This window comes from Theropithecus gelada, chromosome 18 (genome assembly GCF_003255815.1).
Source record: "Theropithecus gelada isolate Dixy chromosome 18, Tgel_1.0, whole genome shotgun sequence".
Taxonomy (NCBI): domain Eukaryota; kingdom Metazoa; phylum Chordata; class Mammalia; order Primates; family Cercopithecidae; genus Theropithecus; species Theropithecus gelada.
This window is the reverse complement of record NC_037686.1, coordinates 31,901,314-31,925,271: the sequence shown is the minus strand read 5'-3', so window position 1 is coordinate 31,925,271 and position 23,958 is coordinate 31,901,314.

The following is a 23,958-nucleotide window of genomic DNA, read 5'->3' as shown; positions in this document are numbered from 1 at the left end:
ATTTCTATTCCTGTGAGTTCACTAATTATCTTAACATTTCAAGCTGGCCCTTTGGACCTTGAATAAGAAATTCTAAAGTTTGTGAATAATTTGGAATGTGGTTTGCTAACTTTTTTTTTTTCTTTTTTATCTTGTAGGAGGGTGAATGTACTTCTTGCTGTGATTCACTGTCTTATACTCCTTCCTTGTTTCCAGAACAGTAGTTAATAGCTACAACGCAATCAATATTACTTTACCCTCTATAGCATCTCCCATACAGGCAATATTGCAAACTGCTTTTTTCTTTAAATAATACAGTAACCAAGTTAAATAATAAATAATAGCCCAGAGAGGGGGGAAAAATGAATGTTGTGTACAAAGGAGGAAAAATCGGCCTTTCTATAGGATTTGAAAGGAAGTTAGGAGTTTATGAGGTAGAGGCCCAGGAAGATCATATATCATGGGAATAACTGTTCTCTGTTTCAAGCTTTCTGGAATCTTCCTAATTTTATGAAGGCAGTTTTGAAATGTCACCTCAAAATGATGAGCTTTTCAAGGAATATGAGAATTTGCCACTAAAGTAACGTAGTATTACATCATGGAAAAGAAATGGGCCTCAATTTTAACTCCGGATTTTGAGTATAGAATATAGTTTTGTAAGAGGTATCACCTAGTATTTAATGTCTCCTAAATTGTGTGGAAGGCTCTTGTTTGACAAAATGCAATTAACACCAAACAATGGATCTGATGAATATACTAAAGAATGGTACAGAGAATCAATATTAATATTCTTCCAAACAGTGCATAATGATAGAAAGCCATGGCCCAGGCTCTTACCTGCTCAGGTTGTTCTGCCAGCTCGTTATATCTATGCAATTTTTGTAGTGCAAAACTCTGTTCATCCTTTGGAGTTCAGTTCAAGTGAAGTCTCCTCTGGAATGAAACTCCCAGAGGAATTGCCCTCTCACCCCTAGTTCCCTATCCCCATTCATATTACTTCCATTGAGGACTCTCTCAATAGAGTCTGGTATGATTGCTGTTATTTTTTGCTACTTCCCCTATTGAAGGCTCACCACTAAATTTCCCAGTTATTTATGCATAATGATTGCTCAATGATCCTTCACCCTAATGAAAAATCAGCTGAAGACAATAGAGTTTAAGTCCAATAAGTGATGAAGAGATATAGCTCTGAGAATGTGAGCAGAAATTTTGACTGCAGGATCTTGCATTTTAAAAGGTAGTATGTTTGTCAAAGGCCATTGAGTGGCTATTGAATACACTCACAAAGGACACATTTCCACCTGTGCCATCGCTGATTAGGAAAAAGTCTATTGTATATTTCTAAGTTCTGACTCCTGGATTTATCAAAGGAATTAGTTAAAGAGCTGAGCCGTTCAAAATTATTTCATATCATCTGTGAAACACCTTGGATAAAAGTGGAATGAATGGTTTTTTCTCTTCTTACCCAAGGCGGACCGTCTAGGGTCTTTCATCACCCTCATATTGTCTTTTCCATTCAGGTTAAAATCTAAGAGAAAAAAGAAGTACAACATTCAGAATCCCCAAGATGCATATGTAAATCCTAGTAGAAAATGCTCAGTCTAAGGTAAATATAATTTAGCCATTAATATTGGATTCTGAATTTGAGGGTATTTTTAGGAGGGATTTATACTATATTTGGCTTAGTCAGAGAGAGTATGCGTTTACTCCTGATGCGATGTAGGTAAAGAAATGAAACAATTTATTTTTCTCATGCATATTGGCACTTGTTTGTTTTCATTTCAAAGAAAAAATGAAAGTTTCCACAATCAATTTTAAGCTAATAGAGGTAAAGAATATGCCATATTTAACTTGTATTTTCAGGGTCTAGGACAGAGAATATCACATAGTAGGTAGGGACTATGTTAAGAAAATAATGAGTAAATGGAGTACATAACTCTAGACCTCAATTGACTATGTTACCTACCTCAAAGATTTCTGGAAGGAAAAAAACAAAAAAAAAAGAAGAGTGCTCACAATACCTAACTCATTCTTTCCTATTGGTCCCAATTCTCTTCTCATTGTGCACATTGTCACATCTTTGAGTAAGCACAGGAGAAGGACAAGCACCAACAAGGCTGCATGCAAAATGTGAAGGCTCAGTCTATTTTACTTTTATTTATTTATTTACTTATTTTAGAGATGGAGTCTCACTCTGTTGCCCAGGCTGGAGTGCAGAGGCACGATCTTGGCTCACTGCAACCTCTGCCTCCTGGGTTCAAACAACTCTCCTGCTTCAGCCTCCCAAGTAGCTGGGACTACAGGTGCATGCCACCATGCCTGGCTAATTTTTGTATTTTTAGTAGAAATGGTGTTTCATCGTGTTGGCCAGGCTGGTCTCGAATGCCTGACCTCATGATCCATCCTCCTCAGCCTCCCAAAGTGGTGGGTCACCAGTGAGTTAGCTGCACACCAGAAGCAATCAGGAAGTTAGTACCTCTTAATGATCACACGAGATGTGAGAGACTCCACGAGCTCCAAGCACTCAGAAAATGGAAATCTGCAGGCTGTAGGGGCAGGTAAAGCATTTAAGCTGGGATCTACTCCACTGTCACTCCTTTTTTAGCTCTGTAACCTTGTTTGCTAATCGAGACACTCCAAGTCTCCTTTTTCTCATCCATGAAAGCAACAGCACAATACTTGCCGGGCTAAATGTCTAAGGTTGTGTGGAGATCACTGAGTTAGCTTATCTAAAAGTAATTTGAAAATCATAAGCACTAGTAAGGATGTAAATGATTATTACCAGTTGAGGAGGTTTCAAGGGAAATCTGTAGGGTTTGAATATGAAGGGAAAAAAGGGTGGGCCTGCATTGAAAGCACAGAAGAAACATCTGAGCAAACCTCTGGGATACAAATAAGTCTCCGCATGTGCAGAATTTAAGAGTAAGGTGTTCTAGTAGGTGCTGGGGCAGAAGATGTGGGGAGCGTGAAATTTATGGGGGATCTTGATTTTGCTTTCGTTTTTTTTTTTTTTTTTTTTTTTTTAACTCATCTGCTCTCCCAACCCCTCCATTGTAAATCTGTCAATGAAAGGCAACTGTGTCAGAGATACAGAGGGCCAGTTTCTGTCCCATTGGTTAGAACATGGGTTCACTATTACTTAGTAAAGCTATTGCTCTGAATCCTTTATCTGGCCTGTTATTCAATCTAGCTGTATTCAGAAAAAGAAATGCAGAAGAGAAATAGTGAGTTTTTCATCCTTGAATGGGTGTTTTGTCAAAGGCGCAAACCTATAGCTGAACTGTTATAATGATTTTCCAAATCCACTCTAGGATTTTCCATTAGTATTCATTTTCTCTTCATACAAATGGCTACCGTCTCAAATAGAAAGAGTTGAAAAAGTTCCCTTCAGATGAAAAATTCTGCCTGAAGCCTGAACACACAAACTTTCATAATTTATTTTAGAAAAGAGGGAGGAAAGCTACAAAGTTTATATAAAAACATGTATGATTATATACATATATATACATATATTAACTTGCATGAAAGAGAGATTTCTCTCTGGCACAATGACAGCTAGCATATTCTAAAGAACTTTAGTTTGCCATTGATGAGAGACTAGGAAGAAGAATATGTGTGTTTATGAGTGTCCATGCATGTCTCTAAATATGTATGAGTTTTGGGGGCAGGGAGGCAAATAATGAAACAAAAGAAGTAGTATCAGTTTCTGAATTCTAGTGATTTTTAGAAAGTAGAGTAAATGCCTTTAACAAAAAAAATTACACATTTGTGATTTGCTGCAAACCCCATGACCAGCACATAAACAGATAGTCATTTTAAAAATATACAAGGCAGCCTACGCTAGCAGAATAAGTGCCATGAGAATGCTAGGAGGATATCTAGTTTAAATCTTAGGTTAATCATTAAGTGTCTCTGATCTTCAGGTTCCTTATCTATGAAATCACTGGAGTAGTTTCTACTCTTGTTGCCTGTCTTAAAAGGTTATTTTGAAGCTCAAGTGAGATATCACATAAAAGCATTTGTAAATTGATAACAGATATTCAACTTTTAAGTGAAATCTTATTTTGGGGTATATCTTCATTCACTGAAATTCTGCTCACAACAGTCACAAAATCCTGGTCCTTGAAAGTTAAGGTGTTAGAGAGGGTAGTTTCATAAAGGATTTGGTTGCCATTAGGCAGTTGTAGCAGCCAGTCTCTGAGATGGCCCCAAGTGATGCCTGCTTCTTACCCTTATGTACAGGGTCATCCCACATTGGACTTAGGTTGGTCCATGTGCCAATAGGTTATGATGGAAGCAATGGTATGTCACTTTCTACATTAGGTTAGGAAAGGCATTGAGCCATTGAATGTCATATATAAGGCTTCATTATGAAGCCTCAGGGCTTAGGAGGAAGATGTAAAAATTCTTTATAAAACATAATAACAGTCAGCATTTGCTGAGGGCTTACTATGTGACTGGTCCCCTACGAGGTGTATTACAGAAATTGTCTCATTAGATCCTCACATCAACTTGTACAAAAAACATGAAAGTGACATTAAGTTTCCTTGTGCTTCTCTGTGCCCTTTCTATTAGATCTTAGCACTGGGTCTGTTTTAGGACAGGAGCCTCTATTCAGAATTACGGACCCCTTTTTTGTAGTTGCCAAAGAATTAGTTCCAGGATATAGTATATTGTCTCTTTCTTTTCTACAGACAATTTTTCTTTTAATGTTGTATTGAAAGCAAAAGTGAAAATTACAATCATATAACATGAATGCAATAACTGTATTGCTTTTAGTGAAAGGGCTATTTGTTCCAGTGGGGATATTTGTGTCAGAGAAAGGTTTGAGATGCAGTTTGAGCTTCCCAGAGAATGCCTTTATTAGGATAATTCCAAAATGGAAAAATAAAACAACAACGTTGTGCATTTTGGAATAGATGCACAGAAACGCACACATACACACACACACACACACACACACTTTCTTTCGTCCTTCTTTGGGATAGAAAGGATGTGTATAAGTTTGTGACAGCAGAGGAAGATTTATCATATAGACAGTGGATGGGTCATATTTCAAAGTGGAGTGTTCCAGGAGGTGCCTCTTCAAACTTCATTTCTCAATTAAATGGGGATAGGAGAATTACGGGCATTAATCCTCTTTGAGCTGAGACAGGGATTAAAACAAAAACATGTTTCACCTAGTCAGTAACCCTAGGAATCCATGAGACCTGAGCTGCTCAGATCAAATTTATTTTGAGAGCTCATTGAAGTATTTAAGCTCCCCTTGATTAGATGTTATAATGATCAGACAGAGAAGTACAATGATCTAAACTTTGCTAAGAGCTTGACGGCATTACCCACCTAGTTTATTCTCAGACATGTGACAATTTCAATAATTTATTCATTTTAATTTGGAAAATTATTTGCTCTAGAAAAAAGACTTACATGAGGACTGATGTTCAATTTGTTTTTCGTGTTCTTTAAATGCTAATGATATGTATTAGTTTAAAGGGCCTGCCCTCTCACTGAATCCCCATCCTGTGTGATATATGATATAATTACAGTGGCAATTGATCTTTGACCGAAATGTTGGTAAAATGGAATGGAAGTCACTTTTCATGTGCCAAGGTTACAGTTAAGGACAAAGGAGCTTGCTCAGGCTTAGAGACTGGCTTACAGAGCTCTGCCTAACTCCAGATATTAATTGCTTGCCTTTTATAGTCATCATGTTCACCTAACTGAACATCAAGAAGGGAATGAGGGAGAGCAAAAATGACTCGTCATGAGAAGATGGTTAGGCACTATCTGAAAGAAGTCAGAGGCAAGAGCAAAGTTGTCAACGTGGTTTGGTTTTGGAAGTTTATGGAGAAACTGGTACAAGCCTCACAATAGATAAGAATGACTGAAAGTTTTCTGCATCCAGAATGTGGAACCCACAAATCAGAAGACTGCACTCTGCTCTGCTGCTAAACCTTTCTGAGCCTCTGCTTCCTTTATTCTAAAATGGTGTTAATAATAAATGAGCTGCACTCCTTATGAGATTCGTAAAGAATCCATGATTGCTGGAGAGAGAAAAACCTAAGAGGTCATAGAGGAAACTTCTTACATTGTAGGTCAGCTCAAAGGAAACTTGAATTACATACATCATTATGGCTTCAGTAGTTCAGTAGAAACCTTCAAGCATAGCCAACTGAAAAGTCTTTCAGTTTTAGCAAGGTTGAGACTTGCCAATCATTTATACCTAAGGGTTGATGCTTTATGTCAATTCTTTTTTTTATACCTGCTTCAGCTAGAGAAGCCTTTGGAAATACTCAGCACCTAAGGGGAAGGGGACTCAGGATATAGGCGGGGGTGAGGATAGCTATATCCTACTAGTACGAGTCCAATTAGTGGCTCAGTGCGTATGATGCCTCAATCTTCCATTGACCTTACATGAACTTCATTGAGCCATTTTATCAGGGTAATCTATACATTTCATTGAATATTGATATGTCTAACTAGATCACCCATCATGAAAAGGAGCAACCCAGTGTTGAGTAAATGCAGGGTTAGACCTATGTCTAGAATAGTTAATAAAACACACCTCATAACCGTAACAAAATATGAAGGGAGAAGTTAAGAAAAGTAATGGAAGTAGAATTTTTAATTGTATAATTTTTCACACTATTGGTTATTCAAAAGACTACCACTGTGCCAATAAGATAAGTGCACAAAAACTGGTCCAAATGAAGTCTATGAAGAATTTGAGACTGTCTGAGTAAAAAATAGTTTACCAGAACAGCTGAGGAGCCAAGGCCAGTGTTTGCCTCTGAACTATAAGAAAAAGGCTGTTTTTGGAGCCACACTAAAAATACAAAGAATGTCACTTCTGAATACAGAACATAATTTTTCCCCTACACACACTTACACACATAGCTGAGTGGCCTCCAATCTTCTACCTGCCACAAATATCTTTAGAAAAACTACCTCTTTCCAATATTTTGCTGATTTCGCCTCTCTTTTCTGTTGAGGAAGAGCTGGAGAACTAGCTGAAGGTCACTTCAGATTTTCCGAATCAATGATTCATTTAGCAATGTAGTCATGGCTTAGAAAGGCAGTTGCATACCCGAAAATGAAAGGAAATAGGAGATTTCTGCAGCCCCAATGGGATCAGAGTGAGCAGCCCATATTAGTCAAGAGCCTGAGCCAGGATTTGAAAAGACATGCTACCGAACATTGAGTAAGCCAGTTTCGTTTGATTAGACAGTGAATGCTTACTTAAGAATATTTGCGCTAATGCTCTCTCTGATTTAAGTAGGTTAGACCTGAGTTCCCAACTCCCACTCATCTGTTTCCTAACAAAAAGCATCACATAAAAGAAATTAGCCATGATTTATTTTTAAAAGTAAAGACTATAGTTTGCAGGAAAACATTTATAAAACTTGGTGAAATTTTGCAATTAAACAGGCAGTAGGAGAAAAGAAAAATAATAAAAATAAATAAAAATAAATAAAACGTGAAATATATAAGACCTTCTCCAATGGTTCTATTGTTATAATAAATATTTTAATAATTTCCAAAACAGTGTCTGACCCTTTAGAAAGCATATGTTTATCACCATCTCTGTAGAAGTCATATTAAAAAGTATTCCTGGGGAAGAGAGTAAAAATTAAATTTTTAAATTAGCATGCTAGAAGTAGGCAAATAAATCAGAAGTGCATCTTTCTTTAAATACTAAATACATAGCCGTAGATAACTCACAAAAACAGACATGGAATACTTTATAGAAGACAATATTTTATAAAGTAGCTGGTATCAGCTTAGTGTTCAAAGATTTCCTAGGAAAATGATACTGAAATGATTGTAATCAGCAATAACACTGACTCTAATACTAATAGCAAAATTAATAACTTCTATATTTCTCTCTGCCAGAGAAATGTATTCGCTAAAAGTAATAAGTAGAAATGTCTATAAGTGATTCTGAGGAAAACAAAGTATTCTGACTGATGAAGAAAAGTCTTAATGAAATATTGTTTTGCATCCATTTCTACAACATTTTAACAAAAAGTGTGCATACATTTTAGCAACTATATTAATCACATATGTATATATTGAGGTAGTATTTTATAAAATATTATAACATAATATTTTGTTTACAAAATTTTGGTCCGAATAATTTTACATTAAATAAATATATTGGTCAAAATTTCTGAAAAATCTATCTGGATTGCAAATAAGTATTTAAAAAATCTGATGGTGGTATTTTATGAGGAGTGTTAGTCTACCTTACCTTTACTAGTAATTTCCCTTGAGGTTCTGGAGTATCATATCCTTTGGCTAACCACATCACTCAGTTTCTTCCTGCTGTCAATCTCTTCCCTGCAGCCATGTAAAACCCCTGCACTCTCTCCCTCTTTTTGTATACATATAGATGGTTCAGTGAAAAGATAAATATATAATTGAAAGAGTTAGAACTTGCTTCAACGTGAATGATTGGTTCTGTCGATCTGAATAAACTGACCTATCTGTAAGTTCAAAAACTAGATGCAGAAAATAAACTCACTTAAGCCATTTTTTATTTGAAATAAAACACATACTTATTGTAATTTATGCAAAACAGTCAACTGAATTTAAATAATTATTATTCAAATGGCTACTACATAGGTAGGACCACACTAGCACCATCATGGCATTCTGAATCATGCAACCGAAACAGGATGCGGTTCTACACCCAAATATTTGTACTTGGTTTAGAAACAGGGAATGCATCTGTGTAATAAAGAGCAATATAAGGCAATGCACAATTAAGTACCAATATGTCTGGGTTAGAGAAATAAAAACAATGAGACATCAAAAGAGAGAACTATTTTTAGACAAAGAAATCAGAAATGTGTCTCACAGGGACTTTGTAGTAACATGTATATCCTTTCCTCCTAAAATTATCCCTTTGCTGTACCCATCTATGTAGCTTCACCAGAAGTTGCCATGTGCTTATGTAACTCAGCTTTCTGGAAACAGTATACTTGACTGTTGGATGACCTGTTATCAGCCCTGGACCAATACATCCCATTACCTGCCAAAAATATTTGAACTTTAGCTCAAGAAAGTTTCTGGAAGTTTGTAAAAAGAGGTAAAGGCTCCACTTTATACTTTGGGAATTGTTGGTGGATTTAGTTCTCTTCCTTAGATTAAAGAAATGTAAGTGATCATGCTGCAGAAAAGACTGAGGAAGGATTGAGAATCTATTTGGAATCTGAGTCCCTTTGTTTAGCTATTCTTAATGCTAAGTCAAATTCTTATCCTTGAGTTCTATGTGACTTCCCATATCTTTATGAAATGTCCCTTTCTTTTGAATTTAGATTGAGTCAAGAGTCTTTAATTTGCCACAAAAGCCTTAATACAGAAATGAATTGGATTTTGTTTTTCAGTTCTAGTGCTTTATTCTTATTAGGAGTATCATGATCTATGAAAACTGTTTGGCTGACATGCATTATTATAGTTAAGTGACATATCCCAGGCCATTTTGGAGTCTCCTCTGTACAACAGACACATGATATATTTTAGCAATTCTGACAACACCAAAAATTCTCTAAGAATTTTGAGAATGAAGATGCATAGCCTAGCATCATCTTGGTACTGACGTTTGAGTGATAACTTCCTATATTTGTTTCATTACTGAAAAGTAGAAAGTTATACCGTATTCAAGAAAGTCACAAAAAAGAGCGATAAAATGCCAGTGATTGATTTTTTTTTTTAATCACACAGGAAGACATATTTGTTTATTTTGGTTTTCTATAGGTCTATAAGATAACATGTCTTAAAATTACTAATAAAATGTTTTTAAATTATTACAGTGTATAATTTTTAGTAAAGGGGAGAAAGTCTAAGAATGACTTATCCAATGAGGGCACATTATTTATCAATCTATTCATCTACATTTAATAAAAATCTCAATTTAGCTTTACAATAACCCCATTTTATAAATGGAAATATGTACACACATAGAATAAAAGTGTGCTCCAAGCTTATAAACAAAGTGGCAGATGTATCACTAGAATTTAGATTTATTGATAAAATTCATCATTTCCACCAAGTCATATTTAATTCTTCTTTAAAGTCTTAGAAAATTTTTAAATAATAATAAAATAAGAGTAAGTATGAAGTTTGTGATCCACTAATATGTAGTCTTAGAAACAAATCCTATTTCTTATAGTTGATAACTAATACTTGATTTTGGGTTTCTAGAATGAAAGAATGGTCCAGTTAGGAAGAGCTTCAAGGGGATAAACTACATCTGTTCTTTTAGAAATGAGAAGCTGGAGACTAGAGCTCCTCCTCTGTTTATGTTACTTTGCTAAAATAATCAGTGACTGGATAATCATGTGGATAAGTTCAGCATTTCCCAGAGTAGTACAGCCAAGCTTTTATCTCCCTCTCGGCTTTAAACCTCAAAGGGGTTTTCTTCCTCAGGTTTGTGACAGTGAATCAGTCTCATACACATAGTATTTGTTAACTATGTAATTCATGGATTGTCGTTCTAAGGGTGGAAAATAAAATGATTTAAGGTTAAATGTCTTATGTCAAAAATCACAGATTTAATAGATTCCTAAGAGAGTATTAAAGCAGTAGGAATGCAATTACCTTTTTTTTTTTTTTTTTTTTTTTTTTTTGAGACGGAGTCTCGCTCTGTCGCCCAGGCTGGAGTGCAGTGGCCGGATCTCAGCTCACTGCAAGCTCCGCCTCCCGGGTTTACGCCATTCTCCTGCCTCAGCCTCCCGAGTAGAAAAAAAATGCCTGCCAAACAATAAAATCTGTGCATTTTCAGCCTGTACACTTTGCCAAAGTTAATTCATCTGAAACATGTATGTGTGTGTACGTGTGTTTTGTGTGGGGACATTGCTCATATTTTGTGTAGGGCAGCATATAAGAGCTCCCGGCAAAGAGGGACCCAAACTATCAAAGGTGTAAAAGCAAAATAATGTAAGAAGTATTTAAATAGTGGCAAAGAACCAACTATTTTTAGAAAATAAGTTTTATGTAGAGGAAAAAGAAAAAGTCACATAGGAAATGGAAATGGCACCATGTTTTTTGCCCTTTGAGTATTGGACAAAATTTTGTACTTAATTTGGTAGCAATAGTAAGTAATCCGTGGCTTATAAACAGAGAAATGATAAAGATAAATCTGGAATGAATACATTATTAGATAGATTGATGAGGAGGTTGACTACAGTGGGCAGGTCAGTTCAGAGACTACTACAGTTATCTAGGTAATAGCAATGGGAACAGAAAATAGAAGAATACATAGGACTTCTGGTTAAAGGACTTCATAGGATTTGCCAAGTTCCTTCTTCCCAGAATCTTAGACATTTTGCATAACATTCTGAAGGGAAAACAAAATGAGGCATCCTCATCACCACCACCAACAAAATCCATTGATTCCCTTAAGTTGCTTATGTAAGTCTACACTACTTCTTAGAGGCACACAGGCCTAGAACTCAAGATTCTAAATTGTTTTTCCCACAAACTTTTTGGTACTGCTTCTTCAAGACGGCCTTAAGTTTGCTAAGGTAGTTTTTCATTGTTAACCTATCAAGCTTTTTGATATCCAGACATTTAATTTAAAAAAAAAATAAACACATAATTGAACACTTTCCTGAGAGGACTGAGTATATTCTTTCAGAGCAGCTCTCTGAGAAAGTGAGGCAAGCTATTCCCCCCTTGAATGTTAGCAAATAGAAAGCTACCTTTAATTCATCCTTGTGTCCTTTGAATAACTGTTTTGTTATTTCAATAAAGGTCAGAAGGCTTAATGCACAGAGAAAGGTTTGCTCAGGATTTTTTTTCTTTTCTTAAATGAACACAAATGCAAACTTTGCTCATTGGTGGCTTTGAAAAACATGATTTCCTCAACCAAGAAACAGTTGTGATCTTTAATCAGAGAATGAAATCCAGAATATTCTCGGGAAGAGACATAGCCTTATTTTAGTGCTGCCTTTTGAGGACTTCAGCCATCCCTGGGATAATAGATGAAGGAAAAAAAACGGTGTTGTTCCTGCAGAAAAAAAAATGTGTTATTTAATATCTAATTTTGGGTTGAATTACAAGTACCATTTTATCACTATGGCTATGTGGTTTAATTTTGTGTGATTTTATTGTTTGTTTTATTTTTTAAAATGAGGTCATTAGTCTGAATTTTAGGCTAGATAATATGATTTTCTCTCTACATAACGATACAACTTTCTCTCTACATAAGGATACAACATTCTATCTCAGGGAGGATATGCTATCTCTATTCATGTTGATCTTTATAAATTAAAGCAAATGTCCTTTTGCTCCCTTTCTATATCTTGCTAGACATTTTTTCATGCATGTATCCAACTTACTTTTTTTTTTTTTTTTTTTTGACTTGGCGTGTATCTCCCTCTTCCAGATAGCTATTATCTCTACTAGTTGGTATCTATTGTTTCAGGACTAGTTGAGAGCTTACATTCTTCCAGTTATTTTAAAAGTAGAAAGTTAACTACTGGGAGACATTGCTGTGTAAAATCAACGATAATAAATATAAATAATTGCAGCAACACATGTTTGTTGATCATTTATGAAACACTAGACTGTATTAAAAATGCTTGGCAAATATTATTTCATTTAGTCATTAAAAAACACACTAAAGCATGCACTGTTTTTACCCCTATTTTGCAATGAAGTCAATGTAGAGAAAGACAGGTGAGTTTAGGCAATCCCCTCAAGGCCATGTAGCTTGCAGATGTATTGCTGTATGTATTTTCACCCCTAGTCTCCTGTCAGCATATTTGGAATCCACTCTAAGAGCCTGCTGAGATGCTAGAAACAGCCCTACGTGCCTGCACGTTTTGAAGCAAGGCATAGTTTATTGATGAACACAAACCCATCAAGGAAATATCTTCCTGAATGATGAAAAACTCTTTTTATTTTATGAGCAGTTTCTGGAGTTTACGTATGTGGAAATATTACACAGTCAAATTTAATTTCTCAATTTAAATAGAAAATCAGTAAAAGAAAAAGACACTTTAACAGTCTTTAACTTAGGTGTACATTTGAGGGTTTTTTTCAAACTTCACTTCTTTCCTCTTTTCATCAATTACAAAGAGAGCTAATGTCAATGAATTAGTTTTTGTTTTTATGCAACTGATTTAATGTTGTAATTTTGGAGACTCAAGTAGCTTAATGTAAACCCTGTCATGATATGAAGGAAACTGATTTCTGATCTTAAAAGAGCTGAATTGAATGAAAGGGAAGATAAAGTGCAGCTTTGAATTAAGATTTTGGTCACAAACCTTCGGACTACGGAATTCCAGTTCCATTTTTGGTTTTGGTTGTCTAGTGCTCCAAGCACGATCAAAGACCTCTTCCCAATTTCATTTTTAATGAGCTACTTCTTAAAAAGTAAAGCCTGCTGCACTCCTGGGTCTTCCATGTTGGGACTCCCCTATGAGCTGACTCCAGCTTCTCCAATGCCACAAAGAGATCTGTGTGTGATCTGTGTGTAGGCCAGCTCACAACCAACATCACCCCAAGTACCATGGACACACGTCCAGAGTGGCCTCCATCTGCATTTAAATTCCAATGTTCAGAACTTGGAAACCCACCAGAATAGACACCAGTCTGCCCTGGCATTGAGTTTGGAGTTCTTAGGTGATTTCCATCCAAGATCCTCTCTGGCAAAGCACCACACGCCCTCTCTCCTGCCAAAGGGAAAGGGGAAAAAAATTTTCACCATGAACAAAGAGAGGCAAAACATTGTCAAAATAAACCAAAACCCTGGGACAATAGGGTTCTATTAAAAATGTATTCATATGTGAGCATTCATTAATCCTTGGTAATTTGTGGCTATTTGAAACTTGTCACGTTATTTAGTTGTGCACTCATACATAAGACTAACTGTAGAAACTCATGAGTAGATTAGGATGCTTTTTTTTAAACCCACACTTATGCTTTTCAGTCCATTTTATGTTTTTCCATTTTTCTTTGAAATAACATTTTAAAATATTGTTAATTGGATCACAGCACTCTATAAAATGAATAATTAGATAATCCCAACATGATTTGAATTGTGACCAAAAGGAAATCTCATTTTGCTGGATTCATTTTTTCATATGGTAAAATTGGAGAATGACAAAGAATGAATTGTGAAGAACAAAAATAGATGAGTGTGTGTGTGTGTGTGTGTGTGTGTGTGTGTGTGGGAGGATAGGAGAGGTTGGTTTCATTCTTCCAAAATTTGGTAACAGATGCCAAAATCTGAGGCAACAGGAAGAAGAAAATAATGAAAGCATGACAACATTCTACATAGAGGGTTCTCTTAGATTCACAAATCCTGTTACTGTTCCAGCTCAAAGTGGCTTGCAGTTCAGCAAACAAGAGAAACCATTTTAAGGACTAGATTACAATTCATATCTACAAACCATTAACTGAGCACTGTACACCAAGAACCATGATCAACCTACCTGTCTCTGAATTGCAACACACCCTTGCTGTCAGACTTTTTCAATGCTGTTTCTTTTCTTTCTGATTAGAACTCACTTCCTTAAGCTTGCCCTCTTTTTTCCCAGCTGCTGCCTGCACTCTTCATTTAGGTAACTTCCTCTCAGATGCCAGGATTCAGCTTAGTGACGACATTTTCTGAAGACATTTCCTTGATCCCTTTCCACTCGCCAAATGTCTTTCCTCTGTGCTTCCAATGTATCCTATAGTTTCCTATTTGTGTCATTTATGACATTGTATTATGACTACCTATTATCGTATTTGTCTTCACCAACAAAACAAAAATTCTGTAAGTCAGAAGTCATAGGCTATCTTGTTTACAACTAGTACCTCAGTGTCTAGCCTAATATTTGATATATTGTGAGTTAGGCCAATATTTTTAGTCTAAGTGGAAAAAATTTTAAAAAGAATGCATCACCCAGTTTATCTTGGAGCTGATGATCTACTCAAGCCATATAACATGACCCTATATTCACAGGGAAACTGAGCACAGACTACATGCACTAGAACTGCTCTACTTATATTTATTCTATCCACCACTGGTCAACAAAAGCCAGAACTTCTTCATTTTTCTCAGGCTTCACCAAGGGAAAGTTGGCTTTAAATCATTGCTCCCAAGGCCCTTACGTGATTCCTGATTCTTGTGTATACTGCTGGTCCATCTGCCAGTGGGTTTGCCCAGCCATGTGGATGAGTCATACTGTTTGAATCTTTACTTCAGTGCCTCCTTAGAGCATTTCTCCTTCCTTTCCATTGTGCAGTCTTCCCACTTTCTGTTACCTCTCTGAAAAGCTGCTGCGGGAGCTGCCTCTGCTCTCATTTGAGGGCATTCCAAGTCTGGCCCCATAGTACTGGTATGCAGAAACACAGTTTCCTTCATGCCAATATTGCTCAAGATGCTTTTGAAACATTTTTGGGGACCACTTCAGTGCTTCTTAGGGAGGCTATCTTTTTATTTCAGAAAGATTTCAATAACATCCAATTCTTCCCTTACAGAAGTTCCACTGAGGTGAAGCAATGATGCAAGGCTTTTGGCAACCATTCCCCAGCTCCCAGCCACACATCGCTCCACTTACTTTGAGTGACAGCCTCCAAATAAAAGGTAGGATTGGCTGATCCCCCAAAAGGAAAGCTGGCAAATGCCATCCTGGGGCCTGATTTTTTTTTTAAAGTAGCTCCAATGACATTTTAAAAACAATTATGAAGAGAAACAACCAAAATATATTCCCTATAGATTTATTTCCAAGTGAGTGAATGCCAATAATTCTCTTTTGTTTCATGTAAAAGTTTTAGAAAAAGTAAAGTTGGCATTTCCTGCACATAGAAAATTTTCAAGTACATGTATGTGATATATGCGCACGCGCGTGCACACACACACACACCCCTCATGAAATGTAAACATCTTAGAAAGAAAAATATACTTTCACACATTAATCCTCAAGGAAGTTACTCCTACTTGATGGAAATACAGCCTAATAAAAGACTTCGCTCAGATACTACTATAGTTTAGAGATTATGAGACCACATTAATGGAAACGTTAGAGAAATTAGAAATAAGTGGTTATTTTACCTCTTAATGTCATGTTTCTTAAGGTAGCTCTTTAAATAGTTTCATGAGTTTTTCCTTAAATGAACAAAGATCACTCATATAGAGACATTTATGCTGGGAAATGTTGACAAAGGGAGCAAAATAACGCAAATAGGTTCCTCAAGAACCTCCTTTGTGTACTATGAAGAATGAAGCCTCTTACAGAGTTCTTGTTTCCTCCCTAACCTTGTTTATTGCTCTCTTAGCTTTTTGATCTGTGTTTTAGCTCTACTGTTTCAAATGCCTCCCAAACTACTTCTTGAAGAGCCTTCCTCACCCTGTCATCCCAGGTCAGGTAAAACCATTTTGATCTATACCCTTAAATAACACTGTATTTCTCCACAGCACTCAACACAATTGTGAGTTAAATAATCATTTGTTTGCTGTTTTCCATGTGCTAGACAATAAAGCTCAATGAGAACTGGGGTGGCAGATATCTGGCTTGCCACTATAATTCCCAACATAGTTATATGTAGGTTTTCAGCAAATACGTCGAATGAATGAGTGACAAGCCAATATCCAGGTGTGTTTTGATCTCCACATACTCCCTCTAACATGTTCATGGTTCCATCAAGGCAATAATAGGCTTTCCCATGTCTCCTGCCTTCAGAATTATTAAGATTCATCTTTAGTCTCAATGATTCTATGAGTTTCATATGGTTCTTTCCTCCAGAATGATTTTGCCCTTCTCAAGTTGTTTGCATTGTATATTTTGCACTGTTACTTAATTGTGTACTCACTATTCATTTTTTTCTCCCATTAGTCTGTCATGGTTTGTGTTAGTCCATTCTCATGCTTGTAATAAAGACTTACCTGAGACCGGGTAATTTATAAAGAAAAGAGATTTAGGGGACTTACAGTTCCGCATGGCTGGGGAGGCCTCCCAATCATGGTGGAAGGTGAAGGAAGAGCAAAGGCACATCTTACATGATGGCAGGCAAGAGAGAGCATGTGCAGGAGAACTCCCCTTTATCAAAACATCAGATCTCATGAGACTTATTCACTATCACGAGAGCAGCACAGGAAAACCCCACCCCATAATTCAATTACCTTCCACCAGGTCCCTCCTATGACACATGGGGATTATTACAATTCAAGGTGAGATTGAGGGGGACACAGAGCCAAAGCGTATCATGGTACTTCTTTTTTTCTTTTTTTGATGGTTCTAAGACAAAGAATATATGATGTAGGAGAAATACAAACACTCATACACACACACACGTACATGCACATATACAAACAGAAACCCAATAGACACATAAGTGTTATTTTGGTGATTTTGTCTCATACTGATGCCCTGAAGTTCCCACTGGCCATTTATTAAACTTAAAGATGGTTTTAACATCCTGGGAACACCTCACTTTCTCCTCAGAATGGCATTTTGGCCAATTTAGCTATGCTAAATGACCTTGACTATATTCAATAAGTACTCCTATCATCCAATTATTTTCCTTCTTTCAAAAAAAGAATCAGTTTCACAATAAAAGATAAAACAGGGATGTGTTCAATCAATTTATATTGAACAAATGAATTATGGCCTACATAGCTCCAGCCGTCTTTTAAATACATATTAGATATAAAACAAATAGAGGGAAGTACTCGGTTTTAAGTGCTATAATCCTATTGACAAGGTGGCCTATGATACCAAGGTTTTTGAGAATATATCAGCCAGCTTGGACTTGCTTACGTAAAGGTAAAAAACAACTCCCAAATCTCAGAAACAAACAAACAAACAAAAAACCAGTAATGCTTATTCCTTACTCATGTTATTTGTCAACCACGAGTTAGGTGGCTCTGTTTTTAACATACTCAATCAAGAGATTGTCTGAACAAGGCTTCTATGCTGTGCTTCTGATTCCAGAAGTGGGAGAGACGAGCCAGGCAAATGCACACCTTGGCCAAAGAAAAGTCAAGACAAACCTCAGAGGGGATGGGAAAATGCTATCTTGTGATGTGCCTGGAGGAAAGAAAACAGGCATCGTTTAGAGCATAGCACTAATGTCTAGCACAGAAGGAAACTGCTGAATTTTGCAATGTAAATCATAGATTTTAAAAGAATAAAAGAACTAAGGGAAAGAAGGAAGATAGACTTTACAAAACAAAAAGGACATAGATCTTTGTTGTCAAGAGAGAATACATTGTAGGGCTTATTTTTAAAGGATTAAACTAGTAATGAAATGTAAATTATCTAATTCTCAAAAATTGAAGGAGGAATAAACAGTTGCAACTTGAGAGACTTCAGTCCTGAGGGGTCCTGAGATTTCAGTACTTTAAACCAGTGAGGAAGGTACATGATTTCAGGATTTAATGCCTGGAAAACAGACTGGAAATGCAGTCAGAGAATCGTTGCTAACACTGTCTGAGAAGAGTGGTGTCAAATCATGGGATGCAGGCACGGAATGTGGAATTTAACCGAGAGGCACTAACTGAAGTCAAGCACAGTGGAGGGCGCTGGCAAGCATGGTGCTTCTGCTAACTCTATTTAGAGTATCTGCTCACTTTGGTGGACTGGTAAATGAGATGGACCTTCCAGGAGGAGCGCTTGCTGGCCAGAGTGAGGGGATGTGTTCCACCCCAGGCTGACTGATAGGATTCCCAAATTGGAGGGCAATTTGAGGTGCTTACCAGAAAACTCAGGCAGAAGACAAGCTGGATGGAGAAGAAAAACCTGGTGGTGTGTGTGTGCGCATGCACGTGTGCGTGTGTGTGTGTGTGTGTGTGTGTGTTTACATTAAAGACATTTGCAAAGTTTTTATAGGAACTAGTTGTGTGCTAGGTTGATATTTACAAATCAGGGGTTCATGGTAAAGAAAATATTTCTGTAATTCATAAACCACACATGGAGTACAAGGAGGATAATTAGGTAAAGATATTTAAGAATGTGTTTGCCTAGGGAAACCAAGCATGCTGAATTAAGTGCAGGATAGTAGAGAGAAGAAAAGATGAAGACAAATCAGATGTCTTTAAAGCAGAGGACGAAGCTGATAAACTCTGAAATTTCCCAACAATACCGGTTGGGACAAGCATTATCTATACCCAGGGTGTCCAATCTTTTGGCTTCCCTGGACCACACTGGAAGAAGAAGAACTGTCTTGGGCCACACATAAAATACACTAATACTAACGATAGCTGATGAGAGAAGAAAATTGCAAAAAATGTTTTAATGTTTTAAGAAAGTTTACAAATCTCTTTTGGGCCACATTCAAAGCCATCCTGAGCCACATGTGGGGCACAGACTGCAGGCTGGACAAGCTTGATCAACACCAAAGACAAAAAGCAAAGTGCTCACATAGAATCTTCTGCAAGACCAAGAGGACTCTGGCCTCTAACTCTGCTTTCTCCAGTTATTTTCCTCATGGTTTGCATGAAGCCGTACCACTCTTGTTGAGTACCAGATATTACTCTGTGCACATTTTTCCTTCAAAGGTTGCTATGGAGTCTGACTTAAGTTTCCCATTGAGTTACCCTGGTAATTTTCCCAAGGTCAGGTAGATGTCAGATATAGTCTTTGAGAAAGTTACACACCATGATTATAACCCTTTTTGTGCTTTACTTGCCATTGTATCTCTGCCCAGATGATGCCAACACCCTCAAATTTGCCTTCCCATGTGTGTAGTATGAGGTTTCCAGAAGCATCCTTCCTTATTTCTGTTTAGAATTGAACTCTTAGTTGCTCAGTCATCCCAAATTCCAATGTCACCAAGTGAGTTTGAATGCCTCAGATGGCGAGGGGAAATTTTTGACTTCATTTTTTTACATATATCATTTATAAACCTCTACCAAACTTTTAACATTTGCATAAAATATTCTGGCACAAATGTGGCAAAGTTATTTGTTTAATAATCAGTGATTGAGGAATGACTGTGTTCCTTGATTTGTGCTTATTGGTTGAATAGATGTGAGGAATCCCATCTTTCCTGTTGAAGGGTTCACAGGCCAGTGTGGAAATCAAATAAATGGACAAATTGCTGCAGTTCAGCAAGTTCTGTGAAAGAAGATGGTGATGATGAAAATGGTAAAATCTCCTGTAGCCCACAGCTACAGGACCCCAATAACGGTGCTCTCTGGGGTTCCACAGTGTAACTGAGTGGACATACTAGTGATCTGATACTTTTTACATTACTCAGGCTACTGTGAAGAAAGACTCATTTTGTTGTTGTTGTTTTGTTTTTTAGAGACAGGGTCTAGCCATGTTGTACAGGCTGGTCTTGAACCCCTTGGCTTCTACAGTCTTCCTGCCTCAGCTTCCCAAGTATCTAGGACTACACACAGGTGTGAAGAATGACTGGTTTCTAACTTCCCTCTGAACTGTGCTCCCTCTGATTAATTTTAAATCTCACCGGGCCTCAGTTGCCATTTGCATTCACACAAGGGCATTGTTCTTCCTCCAAGTTCTGTTGGAAGGAATAATTAGGGGAGGCATTGAGCTTTATAAGAGAGCCTCTACATCTGGATGCCATACATTCTTCTGGGGGCAGCCTTGCCTCTGCAGTGAGCCAGGGCCCTACATGGTTTCCTGCTTTGCTATTCAATGGGTTAAGATGAAACAAAACAAAATAAAACAGAAGAACAATAACAACAAAGAAACCCACAGGCATCTGTGTAGACAGAACGACAGTGAGATTCTTGACTGCAGAGGTTTCTGAAAACCAAGAGGCCAGGAAAAGCGTGACTTACACACCATTGGTTACATAGTTTGGCACAAGATGGGAGATGAAAGAACACAATCAACAGTCTGTGTAATTGTTGATTACCAGTGCTGCTCATGGCAATTATATTCCTGAGATGGTCAGGAAAATTGTATTTCTCTAGAGAAAGCTGCTTGGGAGTTATTTCACCTAGTACCCATATTGATACTATAAAATAAGAACTATGGGATACAAAAATTAGAAAATCATTGTTTAATCTCAGGGGTTTGTTATTTCTTCTCTTTCTTTTTTTTTTAAATTTAGCATCAATGTAAAGGATGAAAAGATTATGACTGACAGAGTTGTCTGCACTCTTATTTGCCAATATATTGGGAAGCAACAGTAAGGAATTCATTTTCTATTAACTGGACATAAAGACTGTTGGCATCTAAAGTGTTATGCCCAGGAAAGTAACACTGATGAAAAGGTTTGTGAGAGTGGCTTTCATTGGAACTTATCCAGAGGGTGCTGACATAATAAAGGCTAGAGCCTCAAGTTTCTCTGTTGGATTCCAAATCTGGGAAGAAATCAATCCTCTCTTCCTTTTTTTTTTTTTTTTTGTTCTCTCTCTCTCTTCTCTCCCCTCTCTCTTCCTCTCTCTTTGTCTGTTTTGTCCTGCAGAAACCGTGGTCTGTATGCATCACATCTTACCCAGTGACTGGAGAGATCTGAGCCCTAGAAATTCTGCTGAGTAACCATGGTGATTTTCTTTTCTGACATCCTCCCCCTCGGCTTTCACTGACCGCACCACTAGTTGCTGATATGTAGAGCCACTCCTCCTGATGAACTTCATAAACCCTGACTTCCAACATCTCCCACTACTAATACCAGGATTTGCATAGTGCGTGTTTCAGGGCAGGGCCATCATGCAGGATCTCCCAGTGGAATCACTAGGCTTTCCATCCAAGTTACCTAAATTTCAGAACATTTTAATTTGAAGAACATTCATTAGATGCTTACCATAAGCTGAATATTGCATTTAAATGCATATTAACAGTAATTTACATATTTTAAATTAACATAGAGGATAATGTGTAATACAGTGTAATTAATATATAATATTGATAAGATAGATTACACTAGAGATTGCAAATCCAATGCTTAAGAATAACAGTCTTAGCAACTGTTTGATTATTATATGGCTGCTGTTGTATAAAGCACTCTATATATTAGTGCATTTCATCTCCACAATATACCAATGGGACAGATCATATTACTATGCTCTTGTTTCTCATGAGGAAATTGAGGTTTAAAGAGATTATATTTGCAGTCATATAGGTAATTAATTGTAAAGAAGACTCAGACCCAGAGCTACTGCGAAGACCGTGCTGTCGACCACAGTACTCTCTATCTTTGCTTCAACATGGGTAACATGCCTCCTCTCTGTTTAGTTATTATGTGCTCCAACTTCCTGATGTGATTATGTCATTATTCTGTGAGTGGGGCCACAGATGCTGCTGCATTTATGTTCTTCTAAATTATTGTAGAGATTCTTAGGTACAATCCCGTAGCTGGGCTCACCTGTTCTTCACATTTGCTTGCAAAGCGTCACTATCCTGTTCCTAGCTCTGAGCCATTCTAGGGCATGGTGACAGTAGTTGTCGCTTCCGGAGTCTGCATGCCATCTTTGTTCTTTACATGCTCATAAAGATGGCACAAATCCCCTATCCGGTTCAACTAGCTTCTGCTTTTGAGAAGTCATCAGCTGCCAAAGCCTCCTGTTCCAGCTTAGTCAAAACCCAAGGACCAAAGAAGTCATCTGAACCCCAGATTACTACTCCCTTGGGATCTTTGTTCTTTATATTCCAACCTTAATCTGGTGGCCAGGCCAAGAATTAAAACAAAATTCTAAGACACTACTATGCTTCACTGATGTCTACATTATCTTGCTCTCCACAGCAGAACTTTGCTAAAGTATTTAATTTATATTCAAAGTAAAAACCACTCTGTACAGCAAATATGGAAACCTATTTAGCAAACCTATATACAAACTGAAACTTGCTCCATCCTTGAAGTTTCTACTGTACATATCTGTCACTCAAACCCTATTTACCTTATGGTTGAAGTTCTTAAGAGGTACCGTCTGTGGCATGGCCAGGGTAGGCTCCTCCTAGAAAAACAGGCTGTACAGTAGCCCCGAGGCATCTCTGCTGTTCTGTCATCACTAAATCCTGCCTTCTTGCCTATGGCTCTGATTTTCCTTTTTCATGCAGGGTTCTGCCTATAGGGTCATAATGTCTAAGAATATCCCCTACATTCACCTTCTTCACTCACAATAGCTGACAGTGAACTTGTATATAACCAATAACTGATGCTATGATTTTAGTATGTGGTCTCTAGCAAACAGAAATATTTGGGCCTATTATGATTATTTTACTGCACAGGTTCTCAATTTTCTCTCTCCCCCAGCATAGTAGGGACAGGACTGGGTTTTGTGGGATCCTGAGAACTAGCCAACTGAATATCTCTTTAAGGAAATCAATACAATATTATGAACAAAAAAATCACAAACAATATTTTTTAATTAGTGTTTATTTAGTATGATGAAATAAATAAAAATAAACTATAATTTTTAAAAGTGAAAAATTCCACAGATATTACTATATAATGGTATAAATAATACTGATTTCCTGAAACAAGTACATAATATTTTAATTTTGAAAATATTTTTGCAATCTTCAAATGAATGTATTATGTGATTAATTTTGTTTTGGTGTACAGCTTATATAACATTTGTAGATACATGTAACTACTAACAAAATTGAGATTCAGAACAGTTAATAAAACCCCAAAATTTCCTCATATTATTTCTTTATAGTTAAAACCATCTCTCAACCCTAGTCCCTAAACAAAAAAATGGTTTGTTCTCCTTCCATATAATTTACCTTTGCATAATGTAATTCAAAGAAAATCATATACTATTAAAAACTTGTCAGATTGACTTTTACCACTTAAAAATAAATCTTTCTGGCTGGGCACGGTGGTTCACGCCTGTAATCCCACCCAGCACTTTGGGAGGCCGAGACGGGCGGATCACGAGGTCAGGAGATCGAGACCATCCTGGCTAACACGGTGAAACTTCGTCTCTACTAAAAATATAAAAATTAGCCAGGTGTGGTGGCCGGCTCCTGTAGTCCCAGCTACTTTGGAGGCTGAGGCAGGAGAATGGCGTGAACCTGGGAGGTGGAGCTTGCAGTGGGCCTGAGATCGGGCCACTGTACT